The 17,442-nt window shown below is 45.2% G+C and overlaps 5 non-coding genes across 5 annotated transcripts; 3 read left to right on the top strand and 2 right to left on the bottom strand.

The window, feature by feature from the left end:
• The first annotated feature begins 3,981 nt into the window (after nt 1-3,981).
• Nucleotides 3,982-4,068, top strand: TRNASTOP-UCA (transfer RNA opal suppressor (anticodon UCA)). The gene has a single exon. It is a non-coding gene; the product is annotated as a tRNA-Sec (tRNA).
• Nucleotides 4,069-7,401: 3,333 nt separating this feature from the next.
• On the top strand, nt 7,402-7,488 carry TRNASTOP-UCA (transfer RNA opal suppressor (anticodon UCA)). Its single transcript has one exon. It is a non-coding gene; the product is annotated as a tRNA-Sec (tRNA).
• A 2,033-nt stretch (nt 7,489-9,521) lies between these two features.
• Nucleotides 9,522-9,608, top strand: TRNASTOP-UCA (transfer RNA opal suppressor (anticodon UCA)). The gene has a single exon. It is a non-coding gene; the product is annotated as a tRNA-Sec (tRNA).
• Nucleotides 9,609-10,870: 1,262 nt separating this feature from the next.
• On the bottom strand, nt 10,871-10,957 carry TRNASTOP-UCA (transfer RNA opal suppressor (anticodon UCA)). Its single transcript has one exon. It is a non-coding gene; the product is annotated as a tRNA-Sec (tRNA).
• A 1,094-nt stretch (nt 10,958-12,051) lies between these two features.
• Nucleotides 12,052-12,138, bottom strand: TRNASTOP-UCA (transfer RNA opal suppressor (anticodon UCA)). The gene has a single exon. It is a non-coding gene; the product is annotated as a tRNA-Sec (tRNA).
• Nucleotides 12,139-17,442: the final 5,304 nt, after the last annotated feature.

The following is a 17,442-nucleotide window of genomic DNA, read 5'->3' as shown; positions in this document are numbered from 1 at the left end:
CTTCTTCCTGGTGCATGTAAGTGGATTGTCTTGCGACACAAGATAAAAGTTATATCCTGCACATTGTCCGAATCAGTCGGAACATCGGACGGCATGCCCCTCCCCCTGATGATTTCTGTCGCATGGAGGCAGCCGGCGCTGTGGGTAGGCAAAGTGGGCATTTTCCCTGAGCCCCCTGAAAGGGGAGGATCTCTTCTTTTTTATATATAAAAATCCGTCAGGTTTTCCGACGGCCACACCCCCCGATTTTCGGCACTGATGCGCCACAATCCGATCGCATGCGCCAAAACCCCGGGGCAATTCAGGCAAAGACAGCGCAAATCGGAAATATTCGGGAAACCCGGCGAAAAATAGCTCCTGTCTATATATCTATCTGTGTAGTTATCTGTCCCCCATAATGTGACCATTTATAGATCACTTTATCTCTTTCTATTTACTAATCAATCTTCTATTTCTCTCTCTTATCCATCTCCTGTATATATCATCTCCTGTATATATCATCTCCTGTATATACCATCTCCTGTATATACCATCTCCTGTATATATCATCTCCTGTATATATCATCTCCTGTATATACCATCTCCTGTATATATCATCTCCTGTATATACCATCTCCTGTATATACCATCTCCTGTATATACCATCTCCTGTATATACCATCTCCTGTAAATATCATCTCCTGTATATATCATCTCCTGTATATATCATCTCCTGTATATATCATCTACTTTATATATCATCTACTTTATATTCTGCAACCAGAAATCTCTATCATCTTTAGATTTATCTTCTATCATAATCATTATAATTAATCATTTCTTTATTTATATAGTGCACACAGATACCGCAGCGATGCACAGAGCTTGTCACATCAGTCCCTGTCCCCATGGGGCTCACAATCTAATCAACCTACCAGTATGTTTTGGAGTGTGGGAGGAAACTGGAGGACCCGGGGGAAACGCACACGCAAACACGGAGAGAACATACAAACTCTAGGCCGTAGTGCTAACCACTGAGCCACCGCGCTGCCCATCAATCTCCCTATCATTTATCTATCTCTCCTATAAAATCCTCCCATATTACAGATTGTTTTAATAGTTTTACTTTGGGGCCCCTAGAACCGGCCCTGGAGGCAACGCAGCTGCGTCAAAATCCGATCACGTGCGACACAATCCCACAATCTGGTGCCCCTTGCACTGCCCCAAAAGAGGGCTCCACTAGTATTTGGTGCACCTTTAACACGGGGCGTGTCACACATTTCTGGTGTACGGTCCGGACGCCGCCTTCACTGCCGAAATTTGTGTCACATGAAGAATAGAATAGCGCAGGCGTGACACAATAGCAGCGCGGACACTTCTTATACCCGTGCAGCAGTTTACACCAAAAGTATGTGCAAAGTCCGACAGAAAACTGGCCCAAAGCCCTTAGTAAATGAGCCCCATTTGTGACGCTGCTGCAATCCGATTGACGCGCTGTAACACTGGAACGTTTGAGGCAGGGGTCATGACACAAAGACGATTACACGGACATTGGGCGAGATATATTATGGCATGTGATATAATGCGCAATCTCTAATGGTGAGGCCACACGTCGCGTTTTCGGACGTTTCACATGCGTTTGGCTTCTTTGAACCGGTTTATCTTCATTTCTAGAAGTGTCGGTAGCTGTGAAACAGATGAAACCAAACAAACGCACGTGTATTCAGGTCGCGCAGATCCCGGGTGGCGGCAGTCGGCGGCCATATTGAATATTTCTCAGCAACAAATAAAACGGACAAAGCATTAGAATGTGTAACATTGTAACAGGTTATTATTGTGCTGTAACGTTTCCGCTTGGTTCTGACCCCTGACCCCAGTCTCACCCGCCGCGTCCCCTGAACGTGCGTCCGGCGATGCCCTGAGGAGAGGGCGCTGTACATCAGCCACGATTAGATCACCCGCTGCATTGTGGGTAATCACTGTGTGCGGCGGGTGACGGGGCGAGCCCCGGCCTGGATCTATGTAATAGGGGAAGTCAGATAAGGCCGCGGCAGGATTGATCGTCCCCATTACCCGCTACAGCGATGGCGGACGCCAAATAAATGATTCAATACTGAAAACGTCTGCGGCCTTAATGCGGCGCATTGCTCAGGATCCGTAATCGCAGCCGCTCGGACGCACACAAACCTCATTACTCCCCCGATGCCGGACACCGATTATTACTACAGCGTCTTCCCTTCTGTAGGGACCTGCAGCTTCTCAGGAGACGAAGGAGATGGGAGCTCAGCGGACTGTATCACACAGGATGGGATTAGATACACAGCCCAGCAGACTGTATCACACAGGATATGATTAGATACACAGCTCAGCAGACTGTATCACACAGGATGGGATTAGATACACAGCTCAGCAGACAGTATCACACAGGATGAGATTAGATACAAGCTCAGCGGACTGTATCACACAGGATATGATTAGATACACAGCTCAGCAGACTGTATCACACAGGATGGGATTAGATACAAGGCTCAGCAGACAGTATCACACAGGATATGATTAGATACACAGCTCAGCAGACAGTATCACACAGGATAGGATTAGATACACAGCTCAGCAGAGAGTATCACACAGGATAGGATTAGATACACAGCTCAGCAGACAGTATCACACATGGAAGGATTAGATACACAGCTCAGCAGATTGTATAACACAGGATAGGATTAGATACACAGCTCAGCAGACTGTATCACACATGATGGGATTAGATACACAGCTCAGCAGACAGTATCACACAGGATAGGATTAGATACACTGCTCAGCAGACTGTATCACACAGGATGGGATTAGATACACAGCTCAGCAGACAGTATCACACAGGATGAGATTAGATACAAGCTCAGCGGACTGTATCACACAGGATATGATTAGATACACAGCTCAGCAGACTGTATCACACAGGATGGGATTAGATACAAGGCTCAGCAGACAGTATCACACAGGATATGATTAGATACACAGCTCAGCAGACTGTATCACACATGATGGGATTAGATACACAGCTCAGCAGACAGTATCACACAGGATAGGATTAGATACACAGCTCAGCAGACAGTATCACACAGGATGAGATTAGATACAAGCTCAGCGGACTGTATCACACAGGATATGATTAGATACACAGCTCAGCAGACTGTATCACACAGGATGGGATTAGATACAAGGCTCAGCAGACAGTATCACACAGGATATGATTAGATACACAGCTCAGCAGACTGTATCACACATGATGGGATTAGATACACAGCTCAGCAGACAGTATCACACAGGATAGGATTAGATACACAGCTCAGCAGACTGTATCACACAGGATGGGATTAGATACACAGTTCAGCAGACAGTACCACACAGGACGGGGTTAGATACAAGGCTCAGCAGACAGTATCACACAGGAGGGGATTAGATACACAGCCCAGCAGACAGTATCACACAGGAAAGGATTAGATACACAAGTTAGTGGTTTCAGTGAGCAGTTTCTTAGGTGCTCAGTAGTTGGTGACCAGCAGCGATGACATCACTATACCACATTATGATGTCACTGTGTCAGTGCACTAGAGATGACATTTAGCACTTACTGTGTTTGTTTCCTCTTCCAGGAATCACAGAACATTTCCCTGGAGAAATCACAAAGATCACCAGGATGTGAGCGCAGGGTCAGGGTCCAGTCTGTAATGTGGAAGGTGAGAGGCTGTAATCACAGTCACCCCCCACAATGCATTGCTGCAGGGCTCTATGCAAATCACAATGCAGATCCTGGGACATATCATGCACACAGTGATGTCCAGCAGTGACTGCCGTGTATATCACATGGAGACTCATTCAGCTTCACATTCAGACACTTTGTAACAAAACTAACAAATAAACAAAACAAATACATTGTCTCCCTGACCTCACTGTTACTGATAGAAAGGGCTAGAAGTAGGAGGCGCTGAGCACCTACCTCCTGCCCAGATGACCCTCAGTGGTCTGGGGTGCAGGCTTCAAACCTGCAGCTGTCTAGGGACAGAGTGGTTCAATTCCACCTTCTGGGCGCAACTCACATTGAAACACAACACTGTAACAGCGTATATATATAGTCTGGGCAGGGGGAGTAGTAGATCATGCACAGAGCACAGCAGTGTGAGGACTTCCTTTTAGTGTATATGGAGAAGCTACAATCCTGGAATATAAATCCAGATTTCACAGTCCTGCTGCTACTGACATCATACCCAAACGTCTGATTACACATCTCTGCAGGGACAGTACCTGACACTGACTGCACAAAGCACAGCAGTGTGAGGACACAATGTATGATCACTAGAGATGAGCGAGCACTAAAATGCTCGTGTGCTCGTTATTCGAGACAAACTTTTCCAGATGCTCGAGTGCTCGTCTCGAATAACGAACCCCATTGAAGTCAATGGGAGACCCGAGCATTTTTCAAAGGGACCATGGTTCGGGAATAAAATGTGTTATTTAATTGAAAAAGAAAGTCTTCTGATAAGTTAGCAGATGTATGGAAACATGTGCAATCTATTCTTCACTGCTCCCCGGTGTCTCCGTGCTGCTGCTCCCCGATGTCTCCATGCTGCCGCTGCCCCGCTGTCTCCGTGCTGACGCGATGTCTCTGTGCTGCCCCTGCCCCGATGTCTCCATGCTACCCCGATGTCTCCGTGCTGCCCCAGTGTCTCCGTGCTGCCCCGGTGTCTCTGTTCTGCCCCTGCCCCGATGTCTCCGTGCTGCCCCGGTGTCTCTGTTCTGCCCCTGCCCCGATGTCTCTGTGCTGCCCCTGCCCCGATGTCTCCATGCTACCCCGATGTCTCCGTGCTGCCCCAGTGTCTCCGTGCTGCCCCGGTGTCTCCGTTCTGCCCCTGCCCCGATGTCTCCGTGCTGCCCCGGTGTCTCCTTCTGCCCCTCCGCCGATGTCTCTGCTGCCCCGATGTCTCTGCTGCCCCGATGTCTCCGTGCTGCACCGATGTCTCCATGCTGCCTCAGTGTCTCCGTGCTGCCCCGGTATCTCTGTTCTGCCCCTGCCCCGATGTCTCCGTGATGCCCCAATGTCTCCGTGCTGCCCCGGTGTCTCCGTGCTGCTGTTCCCCCAATGTCTCCGTGCTACTGCTCCCCGGTGTGTCTCCATGCTGCTGCTCCCCGGTATCTCCTTGCTGCTGTTCCCCCGATGTCTCCGTGCTGCTGCCCTGGTGTCTCTGTGCTGCTCTTCCCCCGATGTCTCCGTGCTGCTGCCCCGGTGTCTCCATGCTGCTGTTCCCCCGATGTCTCCGTGCTGCTGCCCCGGTGTCTCTGTGCTGCTGCTCTCCGATGTCTCCGTGCTGCTGCCCCGGTGTCTCCGTGCTGCTGCCCCGGTGTCTCTGTGCTGCTGCTCTCCGATGTCTCCGTACTGCTGTTCCCCCAATGTCTCCGTGCTGCTGCCCCGGTGTCTCCGTGCTGCTGCTCCCCGATGTCTCCGTGCTGCTCTCCGATGTCTCCGTGCTGCTGTTCCCCCGATGTCTCCGTGCTGCTGCTCCCCGATGTCTCCGTGCTGCTGATCTCCGATGTCTCCGTGCTGCTGCCCCCCGGTGTCTCCGTGCTGCTGCTCTCCGATGTCTCCGTGCTGCTGTTCCCCCGATGTCTCCGTGCTGCTGCTCTCCGATGTCTCCGTGCTGCTGCTCTCCGATGTCTCCGTGCTGCTGCTCCCCGGTGTCTCCGTGCTGCTGCTCTCCGATGTCTCCGTGCTGCTGTTCCCCGATGTCTCCGTGCTGCTGCTCCCTGGTGTCTCCGTGCTGCTGATCTCCGATGTCTCCGTGCTGCTGCCCCCCGGTGTCTCCGTGCTGCTGCTCTCCGATGTCTCCGTGCTGCTGTTCCCCCGATGTCTCCGTGCTGCTGCTCCCCGATGTCTCCGTGCTGCTGATCTCCGATGTCTCCGTGCTGCTGCCCCCCGGTGTCTCCATGCTGCTGCTCTCCGATGTCTCCGTGCTGCTGTTCCCCCGATGTCTCCGTGCTGCTGCTCTCCGATGTCTCCGTGCTGCTGCTCTCCGATGTCTCCGTGCTGCTGCTCCCCGGTGTCTCCGTGCTGCTGCTCTCCGATGTCTCCGTGCTGCTGTTCCCCGATGTCTCCGTGCTGCTGCTCCCCGGTGTCTCCGTGCTGCTGTTCCCCGATGTCTCTGTCCTGTTCACTGTGTTCTTCAATGTGTTCTTCACACATATATATTGTTCTTCACATAGTATTTTGTTCACACCGTTCCGCGCGTATCTCCCGACAAATAGCAGATGTGCCGAACATCTGTAATCTATTCTTCACTGTGTTCTTCACTTAAATGATCCTGTGTTCACTGTGTTCACTGTTTTTATTCTATTCTTCATTGTTCTTCACTGTGTTTTTTTAATTAAATGCTCGATCTCGAGCAGGGGAAATACTCGTCCGAGCAATGAGCCATTTCGAGTACCTTAATACTCGAACGAGCATCAAGCTCGGACGAGTATACTCGCTCATCTCTAATGATCACACATCTATCCAGCAATATACCACACGTGTGGTCACCGGCTCTATGGCTGGGGCGGAGGAGGTAGGAGGTAGCAGTAAGACTCTGACAGATAATGGCTCTTTTTAATATTACCTGCCATGTACTGTAAAGCAGGAAAAAATTTCAAAACGCACAGAACATATCTGTTCTCCTGGCGTGGATCAGTGCGGGTCATGAGAGCATCTGGATTATCATTCTGTGAGCTACAGAACTGGATACACAAACAGTTCAAGACATAGTTGAATCCAAAAGATGAGATTCTTATCTTTAATATGACACAAGCAGCATGATTCTAGGTGCTATAGAAGTGAAGTAACCTTCCCCCCCCAGCCTGTAAACTTGACTCATCTCAGATAAATTTGACCCTTCTCTGCTCATTGTCACATAACTTTGGAGGAGATTTTTTTTTATAGGTAAAGGGGTGAGGTTTCACATAAGAATGTGAATTCTATAAAGTATGTTTGATATAAACCTGAGGGAAACTAGAAGTTTAATAGGGTAAACCCACTGTCACTGTCTCGGGATTCCATCTTCCAGCCATCACAGAACAAAGATCACCAGGATGTGAGCGCAGGGTCAGGGTCCAGTCTGTAATAAGGAAGGAGAGAGGTTGTAATACACAGTCATCCCCCACAATGCATTGCTGCAGGGCTCTATGCAAATCACAATGCGGATCCTGGGACATATCATGCACACAGCGATGTCCAGCAGTGACTGCCGTGTATATCACATGGAGACTCATTCAGCTTCACATTCAGACACTTTGTAACAAAACTAACAAATAAACAAAACAAATACATTGTCTCCCTGACCTCACTGTTACTGATAGAAAGGGCTATAAGTAGGAGGCGCTGAGCACCTACCTCCTGCCCAGATGACCCTCAGTGGTCTGGGGTGCAGGCTTCAAACCTGCAGCTGTCTAGGGACAGAGTGGTTCAATTCCACCTTCTGGGCGCAACTCACATTGTACACCATTCAAATACAACACTGTAACAACGTATGTGTGTATATATATAATCTGGGGAGGGGGAGAAGTAGAGCATGCACAGAGCACAGCAGTGTGAGGACTCACCCCCAGTGTATTTGGAGATGCTACAATCTTGGAATATAAATCCAGATTTCACAGTCCTGCTGCTCCAGACATAATACACAAACGTCTGATTACACAGATCTCTAGGAACAATACCAAACCCTGACTGCACAGAGCACAGCAGTGTGAGGACACAATGTATGATCACACATCTATCCAGGGACAGTACCTGACACCTGCACAGAGCACAGCAGTGTGAGGACGCTATGTATGATCACACATCTATCCAGCAATATACCACACGTGAGCAGTCACCGGCTCTATGGCTGGGGCGGAGGAGGTGGACAGTAAGACCCTGAGAGATGATGGAGTCCACAGGGGCTCTGGTGATGGTCCCTAGAGCCCCTCAGTTATCTCCAGCAGTGACTGCCGTGTATATCACATGGAGATTCAAACACTTTGTACCAAAACTGACAAATAAATCAAACAAATACATTGTCTCCCTTTAACAATTTGCCTCTATTTAAAATTCCATTCCGTGTACTGGGAAGCAGGAAAAAAATTCAAAATACTGTGAAATTTGTTAAACAAAGCACATTAGCGCCATTGTTTTGTGGGTTCGGTTTTCAGCTTCACTGCGCTCTCCACTACAGGATCCAAGATACAGATCAGGAGTCACATCCCAGAGGACGCAAAATCTATCACCAATCCTGAATTTACAGTTTTTATTTCATTTTTCCATATTTTCTCCTTTATATTTCTGTAGAATTTCCTGCCATTTATATGTTATCTATTTCTTATATAATATTTCTCTTCTCTATTTGGTGATTTGTGGTCGTGTTGTCCCCATCATAACTTTTCCTGACAAGTTTGTGCATTTCTGGACTGGATCTGATGAAACCTACAGATACTTTGGATAGAAGCCTGTCTGGCCACTGCACAGAACATATATGTCCTCCTGGCACTGATCCAAAGGATGAGATTCTTATCTTTAATATGACACCAGCAGCATGATTCTAGGTGCTATAGAAGTGTTGTGATTCTATCCCTCCAGCCTGTAAACTTGACTCATCTCAGGTAAATTTGGCTCTTCTCTGCTCATTGTCACATAACTTTGAGGGAGATTTTTTTTATAGGTAAAGGGGTGAGATTTTGCATAATAAAGAGAATTCTATAAAGAACATTTCATATCCGACCTCAGGGAAACTAGAAGTTTAATAGGGTAGACCGTTGAGAGTCTCTTTAAGCCACAGCTCTTGTTGCCCTCCTAACCCAACCTTCTAGGGTCCCCACACAGCATCAGACATCTCCTTTAAGTGGCCACATACACTGTATAATGGATCATTTCCCAAACCCCTTTTATGAGTTGCCGAATTTATACTCTTCTCTATTCTTCCCATTTATCTATAATTGTGCTCCCCAACTTCTAACACCCGCCCCCCATTGGGGACTTTGCCTAAATGAAATACCCAGGCAGCTCCGCCATACTTTACCCTGCAGCGCTGCTCCTTCATATTAGTTACTATGTAATGGGAGACGTCCATCAGTAGTGAGCGGCTCAGGACCCGATAAACTGGGAGCAGATATGATGACATCACTGGATGATGTGTGATGTCACTGCCTCGGCACATACTGGAAATTATTCCGAGATTCCATCTTCCAGCGATCACAGAACAAAGGTCACCAGGATGTGAGCGCAGGATCAGGGTCCAGTCTGTAATCACAGTCACCCCCCACAATGCATTGCTGCAGGGCTCTATGCAAATCACAATGCAGATCCTGGGACATATCATGCACACAGCGATGTCCAGCAGTGACTGCCGTGTATATCACATGGAGACTCATTCAGCCTCACATTCAGACACTTTGTAACAAAACTAACAAATACATTGTCTCCCTGACCTCACTGTTACTGATAGAAAGGGCTATAAGTAGGAGGCGCTGAGCACCTACCTCCTGCCCAGATGACCCTCAGTGGTCTGGGGTGCAGGCTTCAAACCTGCAGCTGTCTAGGGACAGAGTGGTTCAATTCCACCTTCTGGGCGCAGCTCACATTTTACACCATTCAAACACAACACTGTAACAGTGTGTATATACATAATCTGGGGAGGGGGAGAAGTAGAGCATGCACAGAGCACAGCAGTGTGAGGACTCACTTTTAGTGTATTTGGAGATGCTACAATCTTGGAATATAAATCCAGATTTCACAGTCCTGCTGCTACTGACATAATACAAAAACGTCTGATTACACAGATCTCTAGGAACAATACCAAACCCTGACTGCACAGAGCACAGCAGTGTGAGGGCACAACGTATGATCACACATCTATCCAGCAATATACCATGCATGTGCAGTCACCGGCTCTATGGCTAGGGCGGAGGAGGTAGGAAGTGGACAGTAAGACCCTGAGAGATGATGGAATCCAGAGGGGCTCTGGTGATGCTCCCTAGAGCCCCTACTCAGTGATGAGACCCCTACTGAGAACGAGGGATCTGATGGGGTCCCAGTTATCTCCCCAGACCACTTGTGGCTCCCGGAGAGTAATGGAGCAGGCGCCGCGCTTGACCGTTCTGCTCCATTCATCTCCATGATACAACATTGACCAAATCAGCCGAAATGAGAACCTGCAAGTGATTTGTTATACAAAGTCGCTGGAAGAAAAGATTCCCTGTAGTGATCGCAGCGCGACCTGAAGATATCACTCAGGATGGACCTGAACTTTACCAAAATCCTTCACAACCTCTAATAGGAGGCTCCCGCTCTGATCAAGTGGTTTTTGTAACTTTTTTAGAAACCTTTTTCCAGTTTAAGTCAGTAACTTCTAGTCTAAAGTCCTGACTGTTACTTTCTCATAAAACACGTAATGGCTTGGTAAAAAAAATTATGGTTTTAAGCCTGAGGGGCTCTAGGGACCATCACCAGAGCCCCTCTGGACTCCATCATCCCTCAGGGTCTTACTGTCCACCTCCTCCGCCCCAGCCACAGAGCCGGTGACCGCTCACGTGTGGTATATTGCTGGATAGATGTGTGATTATTCATTGTGTCCTCACACTGCTGTGCTCTGTGCAGTCAGTGTCAAGTACTGTCCACGCAGAGATGTGTAAACAGACGTTTGTGTATTATGTCTGGAGCAGCAGGACTGTGAAATCTGGATTTGTATTCCAGGATTGTAACATCTACATATACACTAAAAGTGAGTCCTCACACTGCTGTGCTCTGTGCATGCTCTACTTCTCCCCCTCCGCAGATTATGTATATACACACACTGTTACAGTGTTGTATTTGAATGGTGTAAAATGTGAGTTGCGCCCAGAAGGTGGAATTGAACCACTCTGTCCCTAGACAGCTGCAGGTTTGAAGCCTGCACCCCAGACCACTGAGGGTCATCTGGGCAGGAGGTAGGTGCTCAGCGCCTCCTACTTATAGCCCTTTCTATCAGTAACAGTGAGGTCAGGGAGACAATGTATTTGTTTTGTTTATTTGTTAGTTTTGCTACAAAGTGTCTGAATGTGAAGCTGAATGAGTCTCCATGTGATATACACGGCAGTCACTGCTGGACATCACTAAGGGGCTCTAGGGACCAACACTAGAGCCCTTCTGGACTCCATCTTCTCTCAGGGTCTTACTGCCCACCATCTACCTCCTCCGCTCCAGCCATAGAGCGGGGACCACACATGTGTGGTATATTGCTGGATAGATGTGTGATCATACATTGTGTCCTCACACTGCTGTGCTCTGTGCAGTCAGTGTCAGGTACTGTCCCTGCAGAGATGTGTAATCAGACGATTGTGTATGATGTCAGTAGCAGCAGGACTGTGAAATCTGTGCATGATCTACTTCTCCCTGTCCCCAGATTATATACACTCACCGGCCACTTTATTAGGTACACCTGTCCAACTGCTCGTTAACACTTAATTTCTTATCAGCCAATCACATGGCGGCAGTGCATTAGGCATGTAGACATGGTCAAGACAATCTCCTGCAGTTCTCCCGAGCATCAGTATGGGGAAGAAAGGTGATTTGAGGCCTTTGAACGTGGCATGGTTGTTGGTGCCAGAAGGGCTGGTCTGAGTATTTCAGAAACTGCTGATCTACTGGGATTATCACGCACAACCATCTCTAGGGTTTACAGAGAATGGTCCGAAAAAGAAAAAACATCCAGTGAGCGGCAGTTCTGTGGGCGGAAATGCCTTGTTGATGCCAGAGGAGAATGGGCAGACTGGTTCGAGCTGATAGAAAGGCAACAGTGACTCAAATCGCCGCCCGTTACAACCAAGGTAGGCAGAAGAGCATCTCTGAACGCACAGAACGTCCAACTTTGAGGCAGATGGGCTACAGCAGCAGAAGACCACACCGGGTGCCACTCCTTTCAGCTAAGAACAGGAAACTGAGGCTACAATTTGCACAAGCTCATCGAAATTGGACAGTAGAAGACTGGAAAAACGTTGCCTGGTCTGATGAAAAATGTGATTGTAACATGTGAGTTGCGCCCAGAAGGTGGAATTGAACCACTCTGTCCCTAGACAGCTGCAGGTTTGAAGCCTGCACCCCAGACCACTGAGGGTCATCTGGGCAGGAGGTAGGTGCTCAGCGCCTCCTACTTCTAGCCCTTTCTATCAGTAACAGTGAGGTTAGGGAGACAATGTATTTGTTTATTTGTTAGTTTTGTTACAAAGTGTCTGAATGTGAAGCTGAATCAGTCTCCATGTGATATACACGGCAGTCACTGCTGGACATCGCTGTGTGCATGATATGTCCCAGGATCTGCATTGTGATTTGCATAGAGCCCTGGAGCAATGCATTGTGGGGGGTGACTGTGTATTACAGCCTCTCTCCTTCCACATTACAGACTGGACCCTGACCCTGCGCTCACATCCTGGTGACCTGTTTAGAATGTATGTGAATTTCAGGCTGGAAAAACAGGTGCTCCCCTACTTAAAGGAAACCTACTACTTCGGGTAGGGCTTATAAGCTGGACATGCCGTGCACCAGCTCAGGGTGAGCTCAGGGTGAGCTGGTGCCGGCGCTTATCTCCGTTATGTTTTTAAACAGTTTGAAAGTGTTTGAACAGTTTATTAATGTTTATAGCCTTACTATCTTCCCCGCACCGGGGTCCGCGCTCGGCGCACCATGCGCGCAACCGTGCGTGCATCTGAATAGGAAGTGGTAGCGTGCATGGTGCGCCGAGCGCGGACCCCGGTGCGGGGAAGATAGTAAGGCTATAAACATTAATAAATCGTTCAAACACTTTCAAACTGTTTAAAAACATAACGGAGATAAGCGCCGGCACCAGCTCACCTTGAGCTCACCCTGAGCTGGTGCACGGCATGTCCAGCTTATAAGCCCTACCCGAAGTGGTAGGTTTCCCTTAAGGGGGGGTCCAGTCACTGACCATTTCCAGGGGCTCTGCTTACAATATGAACAGGTTAAAGTCTTAGCCTTTGGTGGTATTGTGTCGGTATGGTATATGGATAGTATATGGTGGTATTATGTCAGTATGGTATATGGACAGTATATGATGGTATTATGCCGGTACGGTATATGGACAGTATATGATGGTATTATGTCAGTATGGTATATGGATAGTATATGATGGTATTATGTCAGTATGGTATATGGACAGTATATGGTGGTATTATGTCAGTATGGTATATGGACAGTATATGATGGTATTATGTCAGTATGGTATATGGACAGTATATGGTGGTATTATGTCGGTATGGTATATGGATAGTATATGATGGTATTATGCCGGTATGGTATATGGACAGTATATGGTGGTATTATGTCAGTATGGTATATGGACAGTATATGGTGGTATCATGTCAGTACGGTATATGGACAGTATATGGTGGTATCATGTCAGTACGGTATATGGACAGTATATGGTGGTATTATGTCGGTATGGTATATGGATAGTATATGATGGTATTATGCCGGTATGGTATATGGACAGTATATGGTGGTATTATGTCAGTATGGTATATGGACAGTATATGGTGGTATTATGTCAGTATGGTATATGGACAGTATATGGTGGTATCATGTCAGTACGGTATATGGACAGTATATGGTGGTATTATGTCGGTATGGTATATAGATAGTATATGATGGTATTATGCCGGTATGGTATATGGACAGTATATGGTGGTATTATGTCAGTATGGTATATGGACAGTATATGATGGTATTATGTCGGTATGGTATATGGATAGTATATGATGGTATTATGCCGGTATGGTATATGGACAGTATATGGTGGTATTATGTCGGTATGGTATATGGATAGTATATGATGGTATTATGTCAGTATGGTATATGGACAGTATATGGTGGTATTATGTCGGTATGGTATATGGACAGTATATGGTGGTATTATGTCAGTATGGTATATGGACAGTATATGGTGGTATCATGTCAGTACGGTATATGGACAGTATATGGTGGCATTATGTCGGTATGGTATATGGATAGTATATGCTGGTATTATGTCAGTATGGTATATGGACAGTATATGGTGGTATTTTGTCGGTATGGTATATGGATAGTATATGGTGGTATTATGTTGGTATGGTATATGGACAGTATATGGTGGTATTATGTCGGTATGGTATATGGATAGTATATGGTGGTATTATGCCGGTATGGTATATGGACAGTATATGGAGGTATTATGTCGGTATGGTATATGGATAGTATATGGTGGTATTATGTCGGTATGGTATATGGATAGTATATGGTGGTATTATGCTGGTATGGTATATGGATAGTATATGGTGGTATTATGTTGGTATGGTATATGGACAGTATATGGTGGTATTATGTCGGTATGGTATATGGATAGTATATGGTGGTATTATGCCGGTATGGTATATGGATAGTATATGGTGGTATTATGCCGGTATGGTATAAGGACAGTATATGGTGGTATTATGTCAGTATGGTATATGGACAGTATGTGGTGGTATTATGTCAGTATGGTATATGGACAGTATATGATGTTATTATGTCGGTATGGTATATGGACAGTATATGGTGGTATTATGTCAGTATGGTATATGGACAGTATGTGGTGGTATTATGTCAGTATGGTATATGGACAGTATATGATGTTATTATGTCGGTATGGTATATGGATAGTATATGGTGGTATTATGTCGGTATGGTATATGGACAGTATATGGTGGTATTATGTCGGTATGGTATATGGACAGTATATGGTGGTATCATGTCAGTACGGTATATGGACAGTATATGGTGGTATTATGCCGGTATGGTATATGGACAGTATATGGTGGTATTATGTCAGTATGGTATATGGACAGTATATGATGGTATTATGCCGGTATGGTATATGGATAGTATATGGTGGTATTATGTCAGTATGGTATATGGACAGTATATGGTGGTATTATGTCAGTATGGTATATGGACAGTATATGATGTTATTATGTCGGTATGGTATATGGACAGTATATGGTGGTATTATGTCGGTATGGTATATGGATAGTATTTGATGGTATTATGTCGGTATGGTATATGGATAGTATATGGTGGTATTATGTCGGTATGGTATATGGATAGTATATGGTGGTATTATGTTGGTATGGTATATGGATAGTATATGGTGGTATTATGTCGGTATGGTATATGGACAGTGTATGGTGGTATTATGTCAGTATGGTATATAGACAGTGTATGGTGGTATTATGTCGGTATGGTATATGGACAGTATATGGTTGTATTATGTCAGTATGGTATATGGACAGTATATGGTGGTATTATGTCAGTATGGTATATGGACAGTGTATGGTGGTATTATGTCAGTATGGTATATGGACAGTATATGGTGGTATTATGTCGGTATGGTATATGGACAGTATATGGTGGTATTATGTCAGTATGGTATATGGACAGTATATGGTGGTATTATGCCGGTATGGTATATGGACAGTATATGGTGGTATTATGTCAGTATGGTATATGGACAGTATATGATGTTATTATGTCGGTATGGTATATGGACAGTATATGGTGGTATTATGCCGGTATGGTATATGGACAGTATATGGTGGTATTATGTCAGTATGGTATATGGACAGTATATGATGGTATTATGCCGGTATGGTATATGGATAGTATATGGTGGTATTATGTCAGTATGGTATATGGACAGTATATGGTGGTATTATGTCAGTATGGTATATGGATAGTATATGGTTGTATTATGTCGGTATGGTATATGGACAGTATATGATGGTATTATGCCGGTATGGTATATGGACAGTATATGATGGTATTATGTCAGTATGGTATATGGATAGTATATGGTGGTATTATGTCGGTATGGTATATGGACAGTATATGATGGTATTATGTCGGTATGGTATATGGACAGTGTATGGTGGTATTATGTCAGTATGGTATATGGACAGTATATGGTGGTATTATGTCAGTATGGTATATGGATAGTATATGGTGGTATTATGTCGGTATGGTATATGGACAGTATATGGTGGTATTATGTCAGTATGGTATATGGATAGTATATGATGGTATTATGTCAGTATGGTATATGGACAGTATATGATGGTATTATGTCGGTATGGTATATGGACAGTGTATGGTGGTATTATGTCGGTATGGTATATGGACAGTATATGGTGGTATTATGCCGGTATGGTATATGGATAGTATATGGTGGTATTATGTCAGTATGGTATATGGACAGTATATGGTGGTATTATGTCAGTATGGTAAATGGACAGTATATGATGGTATTATGTCGGTATGGTATATGGACAGTGTATGGTGGTATTATGTCGGTATGGTATATGGATAGTATTTGATGGTATTATGTCGGTATGGTATATGGATAGTATATGGTTGTATTATGTCGGTATGGTATATGGACAGTATATGATGGTATTATGTCGGTATGGTATATGGACAGTATATGATGGTATTATGTCAGTATGGTATATGGATAGTATATGGTGGTATTATGTCGGTATGGTATATGGACAGTATATGATGGTATTATGTCGGTATGGTATATGGACAGTGTATGGTGGTATTATGTCAGTATGGTATATGGACAGTATATGGTGGTATTATGTCAGTATGGTATATGGATAGTATATGGTGGTATTATGTCGGTATGGTATATGGATAGTATATGGTGGTATTATGCCGGTATGGTATATGGACAGTATATGATGGTATTAGGTCAGTATGGTATATGGACAGTGTATGGTGGTATTATGTCGGTATGGTATATGGATAGTATATGATGGTATTATGTCAGTATAGTATATGGACAGTATATGGTGGTATTATGTCAGTATGGTATATGGACAGTATATGGTGGTATTATGTCAGTATGGTATATGGACAGTATATGGTGGTATTATGTCAGTATGGTATATGGACAGTATATGATGGTATTATGCCGGTATGGTATATGGACAGTATATGGTGGTATTATGCCGGTATGGTATATGGATAGTATATGGTGGTATTATGTCGGTATGGTATATGGACAGTATATGGTGGTATTATGTCGGTATGGTATATGGACAGTATATGGTGGTATTATGTCGGTATGGTATATGGACAGTATATGGTGGTATTATGTCGGTATGGTATATGGACAGTATATGGTGGTATTATGTCAGTATGGTATATGGACAGTGTATGGTGGTATTATGTCAGTATGGTATATGGATAGTATATGATGGTATTATGCCGGTATGGTATATGGACAGTATATGGTGGTATTATGTCAGTATGGTATATGGATAGTATATGGTGGTATTATGTCGGTATGGTATATGGATAGTATATGATGGTATTATGTCAGTATGGTATATGGACAG

This window comes from Engystomops pustulosus, chromosome 5 (genome assembly GCF_040894005.1).
Source record: "Engystomops pustulosus chromosome 5, aEngPut4.maternal, whole genome shotgun sequence".
NCBI lineage: Eukaryota > Metazoa > Chordata > Amphibia > Anura > Leptodactylidae > Engystomops > Engystomops pustulosus.
This window is presented reverse-complemented; position numbering and strand designations above follow the sequence as displayed.